The 20277-nt window shown below is 43.6% G+C and overlaps 1 protein-coding gene across 5 annotated transcripts in view; it reads right to left on the minus strand.

The window, feature by feature from the left end:
* Positions 1–19807, minus strand: part of PCDH11X (protocadherin 11 X-linked) — a 726435-nt gene extending 706628 nt beyond the window's left edge. For 3 of the 5 annotated variants that reach the window (XR_014506898.1, XR_014506899.1, XM_083422247.1), the window contains exon 1: positions 18881–19806. The gene's annotated coding sequence lies outside the window, so the exon portion shown is untranslated. Of the gene's footprint in view, positions 1–18880 lie in introns of all 5 variants that reach the window. The other 2 variants (XM_083422245.1, XM_083422246.1) reach the window with 1 other exon arrangement.
* Positions 19808–20277: the final 470 nt, after the last annotated feature.

Below are 20277 nucleotides of genomic sequence, written 5' to 3' on the forward strand. Positions count from 1 at the left end.
TATACACATTTTAAAATTGTGTGTAATTTTGTGTATAAATTGTGTGTTTTTCAGTGCATATCCCCAAAACACATTTTTGCATGCATTTTATCCCCAACAGAAACTGCACAACAGAAGTTAGAGAATTGTGTCTTTCAATCTATAGATATCCTCCTCTGTGCATGTCAAGTCTGGGACTTCCAAATCACTCCAATTTGCTTTAAAATTCACAATAAAGTCCTTTGTCCTGCATCTCCTATACCAAGAGCTTCAATCAGAGTCCTACACTGCAACTGACCAAAAGAATCCAATTTCTTAGTTCCACTTTACGAGTCCTCAGAGAAATTCATGTTCATTGGTGTTTATCTCACATCAAGGAGCAGATTCCCTGCAATATGTTGGGGTCCATAGCCTAGGCATACCTGCAATATGGTGGCGGGGGGGGGGGAGAGTGCATTCACTTAGGGGCACCCCCATCTTTTGAACTGGAAGCTTGCATGGCCCTTACTGTCATTTCAGCCCAAAATACTTTTTTTCATTTCCCCGGGCTTTTTAGAGTCTTAAAGACCCTTTTGAACCTTACAAGGGCTAAGCAGAAATGGCCTCTGGAAATTATCCACTCTGCAGGCAGCAAAATCGAGGGAGACATTTCACTGAATATTCTCCAGGGGAGGCAGAATTCTCCAACTGTTTGAGAGATGGAGGAAACAGAAGAAGAAAATTACCCAAAAACCCTTCTGAGAAAGTTCATAGCAGGTTGTGTTTTTTAAAAAAAAAAAAACTATTCAGGCTACCAGGGATCCTGCATTCTGGAGTGATGTCTGCTATTTTTAAGATGTTTTATGAACATATATATTGGGATTAACTGAAAAGATGCATGGAGGGTGGGTGCATGAAAGCTAGATCCCTTTGAGGCAAATGAATGGATATTTGTGCATCCTATTCATCCTGCTTATTCAACTGCTGTTTCTTCCGCACGCTGCTGTAGAAGCTTCTGTCGCTGAAGGATTGCTTTATCAATGTAATACAAATACATATAAATAAGTATTATGGTCTTATGACAGCAGGAGATTTGTAATGCTGGAGGCTCAGCATTCCTCCATGTTCCTGTGCAACTCAGGATGCACAAAGAACACCAAACATAGCAACTGTGTCCGTGTGCAAAGCACATCTCGCTCAAGCCACACTGCAGCACGAGTTCTGCAGCATTCACAGTGTGAAATCACATTTGTGTATGCACATGCTTTTGAAAGCAGCATGATATTGCAAGTTGCAGGAGAATCGCTGTAGCAGCATGAGAACACTGAAAACTCCCTTGATGAGAAACCGATCCAACAGAATCATAGCTGATTTGGGATACATTTGCCAGTTTCCAGAAAGGCTGAAATTTTGTAGAATTAGTACTGTGCTGAAAGTTTCTTATACATTTCCTTCTTGCTGTCCCCATTCTCCATCAGTTAATGAGAAAATAAACTGCTTTTTGAAGGTTTATCAAAGAGGAGACAGACTTTCTGTAAAATTCTCATGTGTCGGGTGCAGTGTTTTTGCTATGCTTACTTTATTTTCAAGGTGGCCAAATGGTGTTTGCAAGTGACCTTTCTATCCTTTTACAACTCATCTGCCCAGTGGTCTGGACTCTGCAACCTTCCTTGGTCTTCATCTTCAGCTGGTGGGAAGGCTGTCTATTGTGTACTTGAGAGTTGTCTGTGGTTATTTTTATTTATTTATTTCTGCTCTACATGGGACTGCCTTTGAAAAGAGCTGCAGCCAGATTGTTGACCAGAGAGCTGGTTACAGGGAAGATTCACTGGTTGCCAGTCTGCTTCCAGACATAATTCATAGTGCTGGTTATTAGCTATGAAGCCCTATTTGGCTTGGGTCCAAGCTATCTGAATGCCCATATTCCCTCATATGAACCTGCTTCGGTTTGGGGATCTCTGGGGAAGGACCTTCTCCTAGTTCTGCCACCCTCACAGCCACCCTTGGTAGGCATATGGGAGAAGGCCTTCTCGGCGGTTGCTCCCAGACTCTGGAAACTCCCTCCCTGGAAAAGCTAGACTGGCTCCTTCCTTGTTGTACTTCTGCCAGCAGGTAAAGACTTTCTTGTTTCAACAGGCTTTTTGGAAACTGACTGCTTTTAATGAAAAGGCTAGTTCTGTGCTGCTTTTGTTGTGATTGTATGTTTCAGATAGATAGATATAAATACATAAAAAAACAAAAAAACAAAAGAATGTCTCGGAATTAAACATTTAAATTTTCTGCAGAAATTTAACCACACTAACCTTTCAAATATGGATATGGTACTTTAATAGAATCACAGTTTGTGAAATGGAAGGTGTCCACTAGAAAAGCCAATTCAACAAACCTTGCTTTTTTAGCTTTTTTCTATCCCAGTTCCCTTCAATTTTGCAAGTAATGGTTACCAATAAAATCACATGGCCACATCTTAATGAATTCCCTCCAAATTGAGGGGCAGTTGGTCCCAACTCTTGTAAGTGGCTGGTTAAGACACACATTTTCCAATGGGCATTTTGAAGAGAGACCCCGTTACTCAAATTTAGAGATTTGTTATATATTGTTATATATTGTCTGATTTCACTGTAAACAACCCGGTGATTTGTGCAAACAGCAGTATATAAATTGTCCATTCCGGGGGGGGGGGGGAGGTGTTATATAAAACAGTACTTCTATCAATCAACAACACTACATGTAAAGTTCACCTAGATAACATTAGGATATCAGTTTTTGAATGTATGGACACTAATTTCAGGAGTGATTTCATTCATGCTTCCAGAAAAAAACCCTGGAGTCTGGTTTTATGGGAATGGGGCAAAAAACAATTTGGCACATGCTTCATTAAAAACAAACGACAACAAGGCAGGCAGCATTTGATAACCAGTACAGTGGTACCTCGGGTTACAGACAGTTCAGGTTACAGACGCTTCAGGTTACAGACTCCGCTAACTCAGAAATAGAACCTCGGGTTAAGAACTTTGCTTCAGGATGAAAACAGAAATCATGCTCCAGTGGCACGGCAGCAGCAGGAGGCCCCATTAGCTAAAGTGGTGCTTCAGGTTAAGAACAGTTTCAGGTTAAGAACAGACCTCCAGAACGAATTAAGTTCTTAACCCGAGGTACCACTGTATAATACAATGCAAACTGGGAGCAGAATAGGAGCAGCCTTGCAGAAGCATCAGCTTGGAGACACTGCCATGTACATTTTACAGGCCATCATACAGGGGTGTGGCAGTGTGGCGGGGAGGGGGTGCATAACTGCTAATCTATTTAGAACTGGCATGATGCAGGTCTTTGAGTCCTCTTGCTTTTCACAAAAGCCTTCATCAATATACAAAACAGAGTCACCACGAGAACAGAAGTCTGCCTCTAATTAACTGTTGCCAGGTGGTATCTCTTGGCCAAAGTGTCAGGAATTCCTTGCCCAACTCAAAGGGAATCTTGACAAACAAGAAATCCAGCGAGCCAGAGAAATTAGAAATGGCAGAATGGGGATGGCTGGAAAGAAAGGGCTGCAAGTTGCTGTTGATGCTTTCTTCTTCTTCCAAGCTCACTGGAAGAACAAATTAAGATAAATGTACAGATGGGAAACTGTTCACAGGGTTGTGCATTTATTTTGATGCTTCCCAGGCTTAACTTGCAAGCTCAGGACAAGCTGCAACAATTGCGTACAAGCGAGACACATGCAGCCAAAAGTTCTGCATGGCTTTTTTGAGTGAATATGCATTGCTGCACAACAGCACAAAGCTCTCCTGTATCCCACTCCTGTGCTACATCTTTCCTCTGCCACACCTTTGGTTCCCTAGATGCACCTCAGCTCGTCAGCCTCCCAATCCTAACCCTGTCTTTGATCCTGAATGAAGTTCTTTCTCTCCCTGGCTGCACGGATCCCTCACTTCATCTACAGCACTCAGGTATGTTCGTGTTTTTATCACTGAAAGGTGGGGTTAACATATTTCATTGTAGGAGGGAGGGGTAAACTAACTGCATATTTAAAATAATTTTGCAAAAGAAAAGAAAAGCCCACAACATTTAAAACAATAATAGATCAGATCATTTACTACTAGGGAACTAATTTAGAATGCATAGCTTTGTTGTAATTTTATACTGGACTTTTAAATTATTTAATTGACCTATGTGTAATTATTGTTAATGCTGCCACCACCATTTGTTTAAGACTGCTTGCATGTATTGTGTTTTCATGACACTGCAAGTCCTTTTGGGTATTCTAAAAGGCAGTGTATAAAGAAGTTTGTAAATAAGATAATAAGAAAAGAGTTACTGAAATCTAATCAAACAGGTTCTTGGGCTGGGATATAGTTTAGGGGGGTTTGTTGCTGATGTTGATATTATTTTTTGCACCTTTAATTTAGATCCTATGATTTACAGTGGTACCTCAGGTTACATACGCTTCAGGTTACACACTCCGCTAACCCAGAAATAGTGCTTCAGGTTAAGAACTTTGCTTCATGATAAGAACAGAAATCAGGCTCTGGCGGCGCGGCGGCAGCAGGAGGCCTCATTAGCTAAAGTGGTGGTTCAAGTTAAGAACAGTTTCAGGTTAAGTACGGACCTCCGGAATGAATTAAGTACTTAACCCGAGGTACCACTGTATGTGGAAATTGTTGTGTACATTTGGTTGTGTTTTATTTATTGCTTATGACTACTTTTGTTATGTTTGCAATTATGTAAATCTTTTTATGTTGTAAGCTGCCTTTAGCATGGTGTTTTAACTATGGAAAAACGGTGTACAAATAAAGTGATGCTGTGATAGCATCAGCACTTTCTCCTAAATTAAACACAATATTATAATAATGTAATTTACCCTGCCCATCTGGCTGGGTTTCCCCAGCCACTTTGGGAGGCTCCCATTCGAATATTAAAAACACAATACAGCATTAAACACTAAAAACTTCCCTAAACAGGGCTGCCTTCAGATGTCTTCTAAAAGTAGGATAGTTGCTTATTTCCTTGACATCTGAAGGGAGGGCGTTCCACAGGGCGGGCGCCACTACTGAGAAGGCCCTCTGTCTGGTTCCCTGTAACCTCACTTCTCACAGTGAGTGAACCGCCAGAAGGCCCTTGGAGCTGGACCTTGGTGTCTGGGCCAAACAATGGGGGTGGAGACGCTCCTTCAGGTATAATGGGCCAATGCCGTTTAGGGCTTTAAAGGTCAGCACCAACACTTTGAATTGTGCTCAGAAACGTACTGAATGCAAGGCTAAGAAACCTGCATTCAAATTCCTAGAAGCTTCAGAGGGCATGCTTGTCCGATTCAGTATTTCAGTTTTTACTTAGAGAAGCAATGTGTTGCTTTCTTATTACCGTATGTTCTTGCTAAGGACAAAAGAAGACTTTCTCTCAGACAGTAATTTGAAACAAACTAACCTAACTCTCCAGTCTGGAATCAGAATGAGGATTGTAATTCAAAGGATTGTGTGTCACTTCTTGGATGATGCACATCTACCCCTATGTTGCGGTGCAATTTAGGTTTTTAAAAATGCACACGCAAATTCTTACACACATACAAAGTGTTTGAAAGATGTGTACCATTTATTTTTTCATTCAGTTAAAAAAAATGCGCTCTCTCTCTCTCTCACACACACACACATACACACACCCGAGAATGCAATAGGCCTATGAAAGAGCATATATGAAACTTACATGAAATGGAAATTAGTTCAGGCAAGAAACCATATGAGGACTGAAAAGATGAAGGGAAGAGCCTAAAATTAGTTCAATCATCTCCCAGTTTACAAAGCCTCCTGAGAATATGAGACGGGCAAAACACAAGGAATCCACAGAGAAAAGATACATGAATGAACGCATGACACTGCCTCATACGAAGTCTATCTCACCCAATACTGACTAACAGATAGTCTGTCTATTCTAACTGGCAGTGGCTCTCCAGAATCTTGGGCAGGATTTTTTTTATAATTTGGGGGGGAGGGAGGGGGGCACTGTATAATAATTGTGTTAACTGGAAATGTCAGAAAGAAATGTCAGAAGCTAAGCCTGGGTCTCATACATGCAAGGCATGATGATAGCTCAGCTGATAGAGCATGAGGCCCTTAACCCCAGGGTGAAAATTTCCTGCATTGTGTGTGGGGGGGGAGGTGTTGGACTAGAAGACCTTGGTGGGTCCTTTCAGCTCTATAATTCTATGATTCCATGATTCCATGTGCTCTAGAATTGAGCTGCAGCCCTCTGTGTTTTGAGGGCCAGGCCACAGAACAAAGCCAATAGCGGCAGAGCAGACACAAAGTGAAGAAGACCATCATCAATGGGCATACATTGGGCCTGCGACTAATGCCAGGGTTCAGTTCTGAGGGTCTGAGCACAAAGGCAAAGTCACACAAAGTCAGGAACCCTGGAACTGCCTCCCCCTGTGTGAGGTGGAGGGCTGCTTATGGGGGTCTAGGAAGGTTTTGGGGGGTGTTTCCAGACTCTGGTAAATGAGACTGCACCTCCTTACAGGAATTTGAGGGGGGACAGAGCCCCCCCACCTTCTACCTTGAGGTCAGTATGGAAGGAGGCACACCATGCTTACCAAGCTTTAGGAAGGTGGTGGTAGGGCTCTAGGAGCCCTCATGCTGCCAGAGCCCTCATGCTGTCTTCCCAAAGCCAGCAGCATCCCAGCTTTGGGAAGGAGGTGCTTGGGCCCAGAGCCCTCCCACTACCTTCCTAAATCCAGGTAAACAAAGCCAGCACCTTTGAGAAGTAGGCAGGAAGGCTTGGCATCCCCCCCCCACCTCTCCATTCTGCATCATTGTTGCAGAGCCCCCTGCAGCCTAACATGTCTCAGTACCCTAAAACTGCCCCTGCTGGCAGTGTCCTAGCATCCTGAATGCTGCCAGAGCCCTCCGACCACCTTCCCAAATCTAGGTAAAAGTGAGGAGCCCACTGACTTCCCAAAGCCCAGTAAATGAGGAAAACCTGCTTGGTGTACAGGTGGGGAAATAAAGAAATGGAGAGCACTGAGTTTCACTAGCCCTCCCTTTATTTATTTATTTATTTATTTCCCTCCCACCCACCTGATAAAGTTGTGATTGTGTAATGTAAAGTGAGCACAAGTTTTGGGTTTAGCATATACAGAAAGCATTTAAGAAACAGAAGGTCCTTCCATGCTGGCAGGTTCTTGTTCTTTTTTGGGGGGGTGAGTGTGTTCTACAATATGTCATTGATGTGATAATTGTGCATTAGTGATGCACTGGGTAATCCACACATCATTCTGATTTCTTGTTGAGTCTGTAGTGCTTCCCCAGTGTCAGCGCTTTATTACCATCTGGGAGGGACATATTTGCACTATAACAAAACAGAAATGGGACCAATACAAGAACAAGAACAAGAACTCTTGTGGAAGGAAGAGCTACAGGATTTCATCAGGAAGCCAAAGACATGCACTGATAGAGGTATGTGCACCTCACAACGTTTTACAGACGCAAAGAGTATCGAAAGCAGAATTATGCATAACCTCTCTGATATCAGCATAGCACTAATCATCATGAATGCACAATATAAAGGACACCTGGAAAGGACCTCAGTTTCCCCAGGAGGCTTTGTATTCCAGTAGGACCAGTCAGAGAGAACAGTTGATATAGTCACCTCACCACAGCAGTTCCAGGCTGCTGAGTCCCAGCCAAGCAGCAACCGAATCAATGCTAAATCAGAACAATGACTGACATGAACCATACAGCCAGCTATTTCTCCTTTTACATTCCATTCTTCCTTCCTTTCCCCATCTCATCTATTTACAGCAGGTGGGGGGGGGGACTATCAATTTCTTCATATGTTTTAACATAAGTACGTTTGTATTCTAATCATTTTTTTAATGAGGGCCAGATCTAAAGGAAAGCACCTCAAAAAAATTTCCACCAGCCAAAAATAAAATGAGGATTTCGACCTTACAAAGACACTCTAAAAAGAGAAATCTAAGAGATCCAAGGTTGCCAAAGCAGAAGAAAAATGGAGGCAGGGAAGAGAAAGGAGTCCTGCAGTCTTTAAGGAAATGGTTTCATTATATTAACGCTATTGCTGTACTTCCTTATAAAGAAACCTCACTTAAAACCAACCGCCAAATAAATATTCCTGGAGTCACTTAAATGACTGACAGAGTAAAAGCAATTACTCCATTAAATGCACTGCTCCTTTCCCCCCCTTTCAGTCTTCACATCTCTAGCTTATCAGGCATGCATTTATATATACTTGCAGTGGATGGAAGAGACAGAGAGAAAACTCTGCATCAAGGTAAAAGCAGAATGGAAGTCCCAAATTGTTTTCAATAGACTGCAGCATAATAAATTGAAATTTCAAGTGAGAACCATAAGTCATAAGATGACATTTCAGTACATGCAAGAAAGTTCTGCTTTCATTCTCCTCCCCATTCTACCTTTTGCACATCTCCACAATTTAAACAAAAAATATAAACTAAAGTGTATCTTAATTTATTCCAACTCAGAAGCATTGGAGAAAGTTTTATCCCTCCCCAACCCCAAATCTGGTGAGACATGGAACTTTGGGAAGAAACTGCCAGGGCTCTGGCCAGGACCCAGTGGTGCTTTGTTTCGGGAAGGAGATGCAAAGGCGCTGGCAAAATCTCACTCTCACACCACCTTCCCAAACCAAGGGAGTGAAGTGCCAGGCTTTGTAAAGGAGCCACTAGGGCTTGGCAGTGCAAGAGACTGGGAAGCAGGGGGGCACTGAATTTTGGCCCTGCATAGGGTACTACTGAAATTTGAGCCCCCCAGGTCTGCCAGTGCTTTGACTCCAGCAACATTCCAGAGCCGTCCTGCTGCCTTCCCAAAGTCAGGGAAGCGAGCCGCCCGAAGCCAAAGTTGCTGCTTTTCCAAAGCGGGTAAGTGAGATGGCAGGCTTTGGAAAAGAGATGTAAAGATTTGAGGGCTCTAGTGTCCTGGCGCTGGCTCTAGCAGCTTTCCAGAGCCCTTCTGCCGCCTTGAGGCAGCCTCATAAAGAAAAGGTATAAGGGCTCTGACATTGTCCTGGGCACTGGGCTCTGGAAATGAGGTGTGAGGGCTGAGGCTGCTGCATCAGAGAGGTGCCAAACTTTGGGAAGGAGGTGCAAGGGCTCAGGGTTTTGGAAAGGAGGCCCTGGCTTTGCAAAGGAAGCACTGTCTTTCCAAAACTGGGAAAGGGAAATGTCAGGCAAATGTTTGGAAAAGAGGTGCAAAGGCTCTGAATGAGATGATGGCACTTTCCCAAAGCTAAGCAAGCAAGATGTGAGGCTTTGGGAAGCAAGTGCAAGGGTGGGGAAATGAGATGCCAGGATTTGGGAAGGACGTATTTATGCTCCACCATCCTAGAATGCTTCCACAGCCTTCTCAAAGCCGGGTAGGTGAGGTGCTGGGCTTTGGGTCTGGCAGCATCTAGGTGTTTGGGCACCACCTTCCTAAAGGCAGGTAAACAAGGTGCTGGATTTCAATGCACTGGCAGACCTTGGGGTCTCCACATTGCAAAGTACGGGAAGGATGCTCGGACTCCCTGGCCCAATGCAGGGCTTTGGGAATGAGGTGCTTTGGGAATGAGGTGTGGCTTTGAGGAAGTGTTTGGGCTCCTACACCATCCCAGCAGCCTTTCCAAAGGCAGGTAAGTGAGGTTCCCCACTCTGTGAAGGAAAAAAAGATCTCTGACAGCAGGCTTTGGGAAGGAGATAGGAGGGTTCTGGCAGTGTCCTGGCGCCAGGCTTTGGGAAGGAGTGCTGAATTTGGGAGGGAAGTGCTATTGGATTTGGGAGGACAGCATCCCAGAGCCTTCCCGTCACCTTCCCAAAGCCTGATGCCAGGTAAGCAAGGAAAACCTGCTGGGGGTGTGGGGCGGTAAACAGAGAGCGCTGAGTTTCACCAGCTCTCCGTTTATTCATTCATTCATTCATTCTCCCCTCCATCTGTCTAGGTTTGTGATTGCATTAAGTAAAATGTGCCTACGTTGTGGGCTTATTTTCCATACAGGTGATTTTTGTTTTTGTTGTGAGTTTAAGTAAGGTGCAAGGCTTTGGGAAGGAGTCGCAATATGGCTGCCCCAGGGATGCATGAGGACTGTGGCATGGTCCCAAATCCCTACCACCACATTCCCAAAGCTGGGTGAGCCCTCCCCGCCCACTTCCTAAAGGTGGGTGAGGTGCGGGGCATTGGGAAGGAAGTGGGAGGGCCCTAGCAGCACTGGGCTTTGGGAAGAATGCCTTAAAGCCCTCCCAGAGCTTCCCAAAGCCAGGTAAATGAGGAGAACCCTCTCAGAGCATGGGTGAAGGGGAAATAAATAAAAGGATAGAGGGAGTACAAGGTTGTGATTGAATAAGTAAAGTGGGCACAAGCTGTGGGTTTTTGGTACCCAGAAAGTGGTTAAGAAACTGAAGTCCTTCCATACAGGTGCATTTTGTGTTTTTGTGGGTGAGCCCTATTTGCCACAGCAGAAGGGAGAGGGAGTGATAGGACTTGGGGCATGGAGATGTATACTGCATCAATATTAAGAAACCATTCAAATGGGGTTTTTTTGTTAGCAACTAAGCCCTATTAGTCTGTTGTCATAAACGTTTGCAGCAAAACATACAAAATGCCTTTAAGCAAAATGCCTTTAGGACTCACAGTGAGAGCTATTCAATTCCCAGAGGAATTTTTCAAGAGCCTCCTGTTTGTGGAGCCAGGTGACAATTGCGGAGCTTCTTAGGAACCACAAAACTCTTCGTTGTTAGAGAAACAGGAGGCATCTCTGAGTTGCAACCTGGCAGACTCTAGGCCAGTGTGCTGAACAGTAAATAAAACAAAAGCGAGAACAACAGTTTTGTACATCATCACAGCAGAGCATTGTAAGTGACCCAACTGCATACAAATGTGGGTACGAATACAGCTCTATCTGCAGGTTTGCTGGTATGCATCACCCACCCCTTGCTTAACGACTTCCACCACTGTCTGACTGTGGCTTGTAAGCTAGAAACCTTAAAGGTTTCCAGCATGGGGCACCAAAGCCCAATGCATTTTGATGTACCATGAGCAGCAAGAAGCACACAACGACTCATGGAAGTATCTCATCATACTCTAAATAAAATGAGGGTCAGCCCTGCTCATCCTGGGATCCAAAAGAGTAATTAAAGCACACATTAAGCTAGTGCAAAGGGAACCAATGCATGCCATTTGCAAGCCAGCGAATTACATTGACCAGCCTGATCATATAGAGCATCTTGAGTCCATTACTGCAAGTTCTCGTGGCAAGTTCTCTGTGATACAGAGATAATTTAATTATCCTTACTGTGATCTTGTAAGTTGTATGCCACCTTGCTGTGTTATTTCATTATCAAATTTATATCACGACTCTTCCTCCCAAAGAAGCGCAGGGTGGCAAACAAACAAATGACAAAGCATCTAAAAACAGTCCCAATATGGAGGCAGACTGGGAAAGCATTCTACTTAAAAGGCTTGTTGGGAAAGGAAGGTCTGTTTAGGGAAGTTTTTAATGTGTGACATTTTAATGTATTTTAATCTTTGTTGAAAGCCACCCAGAGTGACTGGGGAAACCCAGCCAGATGGGCAGGGTACAAATAATAAATTATTAATTATTATTATTATTATTATTATTATTATTATTTATTTATTTATTATCATGCTACCAAAAAACCCAAGAGACTGTACTATATTTGATGAGAGGGAATTTCAAAGGATAGGTGCCACAACAGTTAAAGTCCTGATCCAACATTGTGCAGAATAGACCTCCTGATAAGATGGTATATGCAGGAAGCCCTCACCTGCAGGATTGTTCGGGTATATAAGGGCCGATCTTTCAGGTATATTGGTTCCAAGATGTATATGGCCCTATACCAGCACCTCAAACTTTTCCCTTGAACTTATTTCAATAAATAAAATAAAGCCATCCTTTGCTTAGAGAAGTACTGCCTGATTTTGAGAGATGCTGCTAGTAGTAGAAATATAAAATTTCCCCTCCAAAAGAACTCAGAACCACCAAGGGTAGAGGAAAAACTGCAGTATGCATTTCTGCATAGCAATCTGAAATTCTGAAACAGTTAGAATTATACCACTTGATGCCCTGCAATAGCGATATTTGTTCAAAACTATCAGAAGCTGATTAGGATGCACATGAAAATTGCGGCCACAAAGCAAAAGGTTTTTTTAAAAAACACACAAGCACACACACACACACAAGGAGAGAGAGAACAGTTGTGTAATAAGTATATTTATTAAACAGTATACATTTTGTCACATACATGAAAGTAAACAGACCCACACTTGTTACTCAGATATTTGCTTTCCTAGTACACCACACTGGTTCTCTTCTGGCCTTGCCTTTACTGCTGGTGTAGTGGACCAGTCAAGGATGGAAGTAGGATAAAGAAGAAGGGGGTTATATGGACAGAGATTGTGAACTGCAGGTACCTACAGACCACCCTTTGCCAAGTCAACCAGGCTAAGTGAGGCTCCTGCTTTCCATATCTTAAACCTCCATTTTGCTCACTGACTATCTTATCAATGATAGAGTAAAATTCTGCTCTGGCTTCCTGTTCCTCCTTCTGTGACACCTTCAATTGAAATTAAATTCCACAGAGATAACTGCACATTGCATTAAAAAAGATTTATAAATAAATGAGTGGTGTGGAAGCTAGGCCTTAATTAAAAAGTCACACACCCACACCCAACCCTCTTTAGCAAAAGGCTCCATGTAGCTTGCTGTAAGGAGAGCTAAATTGTGCAGCCTTTGCTCACTCGAGTCCAGCTTCCAGCACTAACTAGAGCATACCGTCTCAGAATAAACGCGAGCTGAAGCTTGCAATACTTATAAAGCAAAACCACAGTTACGTAGCTGTCACTATAATTTTACCTGAAGCAAAACCAAGATCTTCTTCAGGCCAGACATTTAAGGAAACTCAACCAAATACAGTTATAAGGCAACATATTATGCCTTGTTCAAGTTGTACACACCCTTATCTATGATGTATTCAAAAATGTATCCAGAATGCCCAGTAAGGCCTTTGAAATTGCCCCAAAGGTCGCCTTCAGTCTGGTGGGTTTTGGGGGTGCCTTCTCCAACATGTAATTGGTGCAAAAGTAGTGCATTAGTGGTGGATTATACTGGACCATGCACACATCATTTGTTGTTTTGTGATTCTTCCCCCACATCACTCTTGCACTGCGGTTTCACAACAGCGGGGCAAACAAAAAACAAAAAAAGGAAAACAACCTACACAAAACACACAAATAAACCAGAACATTTGTGAAATAAAAGTTGCAGGATTATAGCGGCAAGTTATAGGATATGCATGGTTTGTTTGTGGAAACAAATCACTATGTCCACCCCAAATCTTCGGTGCTGAAAACAGTGTTGAAAATGAGATTGCATGTAATCACCACAATACTGTACTATCACAAGCACAAATCATGAATGAACAATCGAAAGGATGTCTGAGGCAGTTCACTGAGTTTGGGATCGTTCATTCAGAGACGTAGGAAGCTATCTTATGTTGGGTCAGCACAACGATCCATCTAGCCCAGAACTGTCTACACTGACTGGAAATGGCTGTCCATGCTTCAAAAGAGTCTTTTCTAGTCCTACCTGGAGATTCTGGGTATGACTCTCAGTTCTTCTGCATACAAATCACAGGATCTCTCAGCAAGCCATAACCCATTCCCAAGTAATGCAATGCAGAAGATTTTGAAAGGTTTATATAATTGGGGGCGATTTGGGACGACTTGGCAGGAGGCCTTGAAATAAGACCCCAAACAGCTTTTTTTAGAAGATCTGGTTCTATTGAAATATCTAGTTATGTGCTTTCCAAATGCCATTTACCCACTGAAACATAAATGTATCTGATACGCCTTTTCTTTATCTGCACTTGCAAAGAGCAAGGGGTGTGGATCAGTGCTATAAAGTGTTGGGTTTGGGTTTTTTTATATAAAAAAAACACAAATGAGGGAAATAAGGTTTTAAAATAAGTAACATATCTGCTGCTGGTGATAAATCGATATTCTACAGAGGCCACTTTTATTCCATCCACAACACAAAAGAGGTAGAAGTGAAGTTTAAAATCTGCTAACAGGGATTTTGCAAGCAGAGAAAGGTAATAGCATGTTATACAATTTCTGTCAAGTCACTCTACTAAACTCAGACAATAATTGAAAGAGATTGACTTTCAAACTATTTGGAATAATGAAATGCAGAAAGTCCCTTTGCAAACCCCATAGGATAATGGAATGCACCCTTCCAATTTACTTTTTTTTCCCCCTGCTCCTTATTTCATCCCTTCATTCCTATGTCTAAGCACTTATTTCTGCCTAGAGCATCAGCCTTCAGGAGAAGCCTGTGTTAAAGTTCAGTTTCACACACTTGGCCACTGTAGGCAACAAAATGGCTGCAGCGCAGCACTCTACACAATTGCTCAGGGATACAGACCAGTGACATCACCAGGACTTGCTCCCAAGCAAGATGAGGCTGCAGACAGCACGGTGCTTCTGCACCACATTTGCTTCAAGGTAGGAAGAACCTCCAGGGCTAGAATCCTGACCCTGCTAACTCAACATCAATGAGACTTTCAAATGAGCTAGAGGATGTTGGAGTTCTGAGAGAGCAGGTCAACATTAAACACAGAGAACCACCTTCTTCCCAAGGACATGTGTCCTATCAAGGGCAAGTGTTTTCAGAATTGCAAAACCAGGGATTTCGTCATCCTCTTATTTTCTGTAGACTCAGAGTAGTATTATGCTCAGAGGAACATAGTGCCAGTTTTTGGACACAGATAACAGAACTGACTCTTATGACTTGTACGACCCTACTTCCAGGTAGCCCACACACCACCGCCTCTGAACTACTTAGAAGCAGACAAGCATCTACCAAGGGATGTGCTCATCCCATCAAGCTTAAGCCAAGGGCAAACAGCAAGCAGCCCAATGGCTCAAAATTCAAGTCATGTGCAAAATTCCCACAGAACATTTCACATGAACTTTCCATGTACATGATGTGTACAGAGCTCCAACAGTGCTATGGAATGGCACCTATGGGCAGAAAGTCAAACATATGGAATGGGGAATTCATTGTTTTCCCGTTGCTCAACATTTCGCTAGGACTTGTAGAATGCATAAGTCTATGTGTTCCTTCTTCCCAATAACCTTGCAGAGCAAATCACTCGCTATCATTCTTAGCGCATCAAGGCAGTGCTCTCAGATTGCACTCACTGTGGAGTAACCCTCACAAAATACAATGAGGTTGACTTAAGTTGAGAATAATTATGCCTAGAACCAAATCATAGACATATGAGGTCAACCAGTCTGAGGCTACAAAAACAAAGAGAATACAAGACCAGTAGAAAGAAAAGCTTGCCTACGTCCTCATGGTACATTCTCTACCCTTTGAATTCACTGGAGAAAACAACGTTCTGCATAAAGCCAACACACCATTTAGGTAGCCTCACTAATTTTATGTGCTGCCTTAACTATATCTTTGTGAACAAAGGAATGGAATGGTGAAACACATTCTATAGCATTCCAAATCAAGATTCACGTACTCTATGCCAGTACTGAACTATGCAGGTTTATATTTTGCTGCTTCCAATTCCTAAAACTCCGTTACCTTATACTACAACGTACCTTCATTCTGTTTGGATACCAACCGTAACTTAGACTGAAGTGCACTATCAGAAGTTAAACCACCTACAGTTCCCAGAGTGAACCAAAACCAACCCAACACATTCCTTCCTTCCAACAGTGATGCTCATCTGTCCCAGGAAAACCTTCACCAAGCCCATAACATGAATCAAGCAGTCATCTAGAACACAAAGAAACCAGAAGCTTTGTTTTTTCTTTATATAAAAAAAGGTCAGGTTCTTCCAGCCCTTAGACCCTCACCACTTTCTGATGATCACCGTCAGAAACAGACTTTAACAGCCTGCAATGTGTTCAAATAATGCTAGCTGCATCAGTAGGCTCTGGTTACAGCTCAAAGCACAATTTGGATGGGTAAATAATAAACCACTAAGCAAATGAGTGCTAAAAAGAATGGAAGGAGATGGACACAATCTTAACTATGTGAGAGACCGACAGAATGTTGCCTAGGCCCATGCAGAATACAAATGTGTTACAGGTCCAAATCTTTGATCTTCCTTTTTGAGGAGCTGTGATGTATAAAACCAATTGTACCAAGCAGACAGTCCTATGCTGAATATAAATTATCCTGCAACTATGGTCATGTTTAAAAGAAAAGAAGGAAGAGCTATACAGCCATGAAGCAATAATACGTCTTTATGGGGTGGGGGAATTAAAATGCAAACAGTTATCTGTATGGGTAACCACCTTGAGGGAAGAAATAAAGCAACAGATATGCACCTTAACTGTTTAATTTGACAGAAGGAGGATTTAAATAGAAAACGTTCACACATCTTGCAATAACAGCAGCATCTCGTTACTTGCTACCCATGAGAGAGAGTTGATTCTGCCATACCATCCATATATATATATATATATATATATATATCCCAAGAATCATTGACTTAAGTAATGTTCAGTTTTATTTTCAGATTTGACTACAGACACAGCTGAAGTAGAACATGCCTGGAAATTTAAAGACCTCTCTCTGCCAGCTCACTCTTCAAAAGAGCTTGCCTTTTGCTTATCAAGCTAACCCCTTGCGTCTCCAGGGTTTAAGTCATTGATATTCTGATCCCGTCTTTGCAATTGACACCCACATGCCAATTTTTCTACACAGATACACACACACAATATATAGATGAAAGAAAGTGGGGGGTTGTTTTTAGTTTTTGCTTAGTGGGGTTTTTCCTGTGCTGTACTGTACTGCATAATGTAAACTCATGCCTCCCTCTCTCGCTTTCACCTTTATCTTATGCAAAATTTACAGTTTTGGAAGCATTCAAGTATGAAGGCATACCCCGAGTTCCCTTTCACATTTCAGATGTGAAAACAAACCATTTCTGACAAGCCAATAAAGCTTTATTTGAATATATTTACTGAAGTCAGTCTCTCTCTCTCTCTCTCTCTGGGTGTGTGTGTGTGTGTGTGAGAGAGAGAGAGAGAGAGAGAGAGAGAGAAACTTAGCCCCATCCTAGAGCTGTTGGCAATGCTACAGGAGAGGTTTCTGCTGGACACTTTCTGCACAATGAAGAACTCTGTTTAACTTGCAAGCTTGCACACCAATTCCATTGACAGAAGAAGTCACTCATCTGTCATTTTCCATTACCAATCTGGGAAACATTGTAAGATAAAATAAAATAAAAACTCCACGAGGTTCTAATTAGATTTTTAAATCTGTGGTGCTACTTATGGAGGAAATCATTCCTTTTTGTAAGAGTTCATTGGGCAGAGGAAGTAACTTCTTGCCTCAATACTTCTCCCAGCCCCACTTTAAACAATTCATTGCTCTTATTTCAGCCCAATATTTACTTGCACCCTTTCATTCGTTTATAACCTTGGCTCATTTGTAGCAAGAGTTCTGCTTGGATCTTCTGCATTTTCATATTTGCAACAGTGGGAAGTTCAAATATTATTGCCTTCACCATCGCATCATGCTCAGAGACCCTAAGAGATGCTCTGAGGGCACCTTCCATTTTTGATGGGCCAACACTCCTGCGTTATCAATATTCTCTGCTTTTTATTTTATTTAAAAACATCAGATCAGGATGGAAGTCACAGGCTTTGCCTAAGGCAACAGGCTCTTTATTTTTTGCCTTCTTAACAAAATGCTTGCACTCAAGCTATTTTAAGGCAATGCTGTATTCTCATGGTCCACGCCCCCTCCCCCCTCCCCACGCATGATCATACAGAAGCTAATGCCTCCTCCCCTGCTCCTCATCTCAGACCTCAGAGCTACTTCTTACAAGTTATTACTATGCTAAGCTTGCATGCAGGAAAAGAGAGACCCTCCGTTCTGCAGCCAAACTGCAACATTTCCATCTGCAGCCAGCAGGTTTTAAAGATCCACACTGTGACCAATTTCTACCTAGGAAGGGGGAGGGAGCCATAATCTGATTCCTGTCTTACTCACTTTCTCCCAATACTGCTAAGGAAAGAGAAAGCCGGGCTTAGCTTAGTGCTCCCTAAGTCTTTCCTTTCCAGGTCCATGCGGAGCTGGAACTAGCTATTAGAGATATGAAATGTTAAATTTCTTCTCCCGCTCATTCAAGGACTCAAGGAAATCACCAGTATATTTGCCAACCCACCCAAACACTGATCTGTGGTACATCTTATTCTAATGTGCCAAATGCACAGTAACTTTAAGCTGATCACCAGAGTTCAAGGAAATCCTTCAATCAGGGAACTTCATTTACAATCCAGCACATCGCTGGTCGGTGGAGTGTTGTTGGTTTTTTTACTTTCCCTTACTCTCTGTCTGTCTGACTGACTGTCTCTGTGTGTGTGTGTCACACACAGAGAGCAGGTTTTTTTAATGCAATCCCCCGTCTAATGCAGTCTCCATTACAGGATTAAAACTGCATCAATAAAAAACTCCATATGTTTTTCCTCCCCCATTCACATCTCTGACCCTCCCCCCCCTACACTAAGTACTCTGCACCCTGACACTCAAAAGCTGAACTGCTCGCGATGGGCTTTGCATTGCAAAAGGGAGGGATCTTCAGTGATCGGGAGGGATCACATCACATATCAGTTTGCGGAAGGGGGGTTCCCCTCCTCCCAGAAGCTACACAGTTTGGCTTCTCTCCCCCTCGCCCTGCAAAATCTAAGCCACGGGTGTACCAGCGCTGCATACCTAGATTGCAAAGATCTACAGCGTGTGGAAGGATAAGGAAGCGAAAGGAGAATCTAGATAGAGAGAAGGCGCTTGCTTGTAGACCGCCAGCGCTCTCCCTAGACGAAGTCTCTCCCCAGCTCTCCTCGAGACGCACCACCCACTTTCTCTGCCTTACCTTGAATTCCTTGTGTGAGCAAGAGAATCTCCGTCTAAAGCTGCTCCTCAGCCATGCCGTTCCTTTCCGTTGCCTTCAAGTCAGACCCAAAGCGCACCATGAGGTGCGTAAAGAAAAGGAAAATCCTTGTTCTGCTCAGAATCTTGGAATGAATTATTACATGGGTACGGGTACGGAGGAGATCGTCTAGGACGAAAAACAGTAAGATCAAAACCGAAGTAGTGAGACTGGTGGGGGTGGCTGGGAGGGGGGGTGCCCTTCTTCCACAGCGTGAGGAGAGAGAGAGACAAAACGAAGAGATCCTAACTTGAGAGTTATTCAAACACGCTTGCTGCTGTAGGGCAAGTGAGAGACCGGGGAAGGCAAGTGAAGTCCGCGGACCCACCGGCTTCTCAACTACCCAAAGGAACGCTGGAAAGAAGAGGATGGGGCCAAGTCTGGCAAGCTGCTGGCTGGCTTGGTTTGCGTTTCTTTTTTTCTGGAAAAAAAAGAACTTGCACGAAGAGATTCGTTGCAACTTGGAAGGAAGAAATCCTCCAGCTTTATGCAGTCACCGGGATGATTTACAACGTCCTTCTTTTCGAGTGCCGAGCCCCTCTGAGAGGTCGGCGGGGGGCGGCGGTGCTGGTGATGTAGGGGGTCGGAACAAGAGGCGGCTAAGGGCGAGACGGTATCCCGTCCCCCCCTCCCAGGAGAGGGGAAGTCTCTTCCCCGGGGCTCAGGTGGCCAGTCTGCCCCGAGAGCTGTCTCGGTCTACGCAGGACTCCCCCCGAAGGCGAGCCGGAGACTCCGGGCGCGCTCCCGCCCGGGGGCTCGCGATTCGTGTTGCTGCTGCTGCTACTGCTGCTGCTCCACGCACTGGCCGCATCCGCTCCGCGCTCCGGCTGCTGCCGTCTGAACTCCGCTTTCCCAACCACTGCCAGCAAGTCCTCGCCGGGGCTGACATCACTGCAAAGGAGGCGGGGAATGGAGGGGGAAATGCAAATGAGGGAGGCGGGGGAAAAGAAGGAGGGGGGTTTAAAAAAAGATTCCCCCCCCCAACCGCTTTCCTCCCGTGGTCTTAAGGGTTCTGTAAGCTGCTGCTTTCAGCTCATGGAAAAATCAGGCGAAGGCGTCTAAAGCAAGGCAGAAAGACGCTCGTTTCTCCCAAAAATACTAAGTCACCTTTAATAAATAAAAGAAGGCAGGGGGCTAATAACTCGAGGATCTAACCGAGCTGGGATCGTTCTTGGGCGTTCGTCTTAGGGAGGTAACAGATGATTAATCTAAAAATTCATTTCCTTTGATCTTCTCCCTTCCCCTTTGGGTGCTATCCAACTTAATCAGAGTAGTCCCATTTAAGTAAATGGAAGTAAGCGATTCTGCTCTGAATATAGGGAGCTATCTCATACTGAGAC

The sequence above is a fragment of the Podarcis tiliguerta genome (assembly GCF_965153285.1).
Source record: "Podarcis tiliguerta genome assembly, chromosome: Z".
Taxonomy (NCBI): domain Eukaryota; kingdom Metazoa; phylum Chordata; class Lepidosauria; order Squamata; family Lacertidae; genus Podarcis; species Podarcis tiliguerta.